Source organism: Lampris incognitus, chromosome 18, assembly GCF_029633865.1.
Source record: "Lampris incognitus isolate fLamInc1 chromosome 18, fLamInc1.hap2, whole genome shotgun sequence".
Classification (NCBI taxonomy): Eukaryota; Metazoa; Chordata; class Actinopteri; order Lampriformes; family Lampridae; genus Lampris; species Lampris incognitus.
The window spans coordinates 12,983,722-12,986,221 of NC_079228.1; positions in this window are offsets into that span (position 1 = coordinate 12,983,722).

A 2,500-nucleotide genomic window follows, 5' to 3' on the forward strand; every position below is an offset into this window, starting at 1 on the left:
GCTGCCAACCAACCCATATCCCTTTTGCTGAACCAAACTAACACTAGATCTTTCCGAGAGCATAAAAAGTCACCAACACCTACCTACAGCAGGACAAGCTGGAACAGACGTCCTACATAATATGAGTTAGCCAATGTTAGCAGGCTAGTAGGCTGTAATAAGGAGTTGAAACAAAGTCATCATCATCGACAGTCACTCGAAGCGAGTATGACTATCCTCCTGTCTATTGGGTTGTCTACTTGTGGGTCTTCAGATAGCTGTAGAGGGCCGATCCGCGGTCCACGTACTCTGGTGCAGTGTGGGCAGGGGGAAAGAGGTGGTGGTGGTTGAGCCTTTTTCTCTCTCTCCTTGCGTTGCAGTCGCTTTTTCTCTGTAGCACAGTGGAGTTCCATTTCATGACGTGCAGCTCCTTCATGCATGGATTTCTTCCAGGAGCGCCTATCCAGTGCAATGTGTTCCCAGTTGCTCGAACCATCCATTATCCAAGCCACTTATCCAGAGTCAGGTCGCGGGAAACTTGAGCCTATCCCAGCAGTCATCTGCCAGCAGGCAGAGAGACACCCTGGATAGGCTGCCAGTCCATCACAGGGCCGACACATTCACACCTAGGGACAATTTAGTACGGCCGATTCACCTGACCTACATGTCTTTGGACTGTGGGAGGAAACCACAGCACCCGAAGGAAACCCACGCAGACACGGAAAATATGCAAACTCCACACAGAGGACGACCCGGGATGACCCCTAAGGTTGGACAACCCTGGGGTTCGGACCCAGGGCCTTCTTGCTGTGAGGAGACAGTGCTAACCACTGCGCCACCATGCTGCCCTCTCACCAGCTAAGTTACAGATCAACAACTGTTCTAAAAGTCCTAACCCAAGAACATGGCATGCACAAAAAAGTGGAAAGTCGACCAGGAAAACTGTCAGTTCAAATCTGACTGGACTGATCAATTTTGGTATATTTTCCCAGACAACACTAATTGATGATGAATTTCTTCAGACTTGTCTTGGTATTGTCCTTGAAACAAATTGACAACTATGAAACACAGTAGATGTTTTTAGCTAACTTTACTATCAGTCATGTCTTGAAAAGCTGATGAGCGCTAGCTACCTAACAGGTAGCAATCACATACCCCTAATACAGCTGGTGGACTTGTGTCTCCGTTGGACATCTTCAGTCATGCACGACTGAAATTGACATTAGCTCAATTGATACCGAACATAAAGACTAATTGGTTAATTCTTTGTCTGGGGATAGTGCTAGAAAACTTTGGACAACAGCCCAGCAGTATAACCTTACTGCTATTTCCCAATGTGTGAATTTAAATGCAGGGAAGAGAGAAAAGTTGTGCTCTATCCTGACCAAAACAACACCAACACCAACAAAACATACTGGCAAAGGCCTGCAGGTCTGTTTCCATGCCCAGGACCTGCTGTGTGTTCAGGGACTCTCTTAAGAGCAGGGCTAGAAGCTTCAGAATTTGCAAAAATGTTTGCCGGGTTGAGGAGTCTAGACATATTTTTCTGCCCATTGTCTAAATACTGACCTATGGTGACTTTAGAGAGAACTAGTTTGTGATTCTTCCCCTCTGGTACCTCTTGGTCCTCCTATCTTCAGTGGTTACCTGTACTGGAGATTTAAAATCCTTGTGAAAATGTAATATTTGTTGGCAGTGGCCACCATCAATAATCCTGAACATGACATTAAGTCATGGTTTGTTAAATCTTTTACTAATACGTTCACCTAAATCAGTTGTTTTGTTATTTTTCTCACCTTTTTCTCCCTAATTGCAACCGTCCAATTACCCCGACTCTTCCGAGCTGTCCCGGTCGCTGCGAGACCCCCTCCGCCGATCCAGGGAGGGCTGCGGGCTACCACATGCCTCCTCCGATACATGTGGAGTCGCCAGCCGCTTCTTTTCTCCTGACAGTGAGGGGTTTCGCCAGGGGGACGTAGCGCGCAGGAGGATCACGCTATTCCCCCCCAGTTCCCCCTCCCCCCTGAGCAGGTGCCCCAACCGACCAGAGGAGGCACTAGTGCAGCGACCAGGACACATACCCACATCCAGCTTCCCACCCGCAGACACGGCCAATTGTGTCTCTGTAGAGACGTCCAACCAAGCCGGAGGTAACACGGGGATTCTAACCGGCGATCCCCGTGTTGGTAGGCAACGGAATAGACCGCCACGCCACCCGGACGCCCTGTGTGTCTGCTTCTATGTGTATCTCTGTATGTGTGTGTTTGTACCGAAAGCCTTCAAGTTGTAAGCATGTATGTACGTTTGCCTGAGCGCACGTGTGCGTGCGTGTGTGCGTGTGTATGTGTGTGTGTGTTTCTGTGTGTGTGCGCCTTGCTATGTGTCTGTGGGAAGTCAGGAGATGTGTTGTCGTGACATGCCGTGTCTTTTGCTCTGTAGAAAAACAAAGACAGTCACTGCTGGATCCAGACGGCATAACTAATTAGTCCCCAACACACACACACACACACACACACTCACA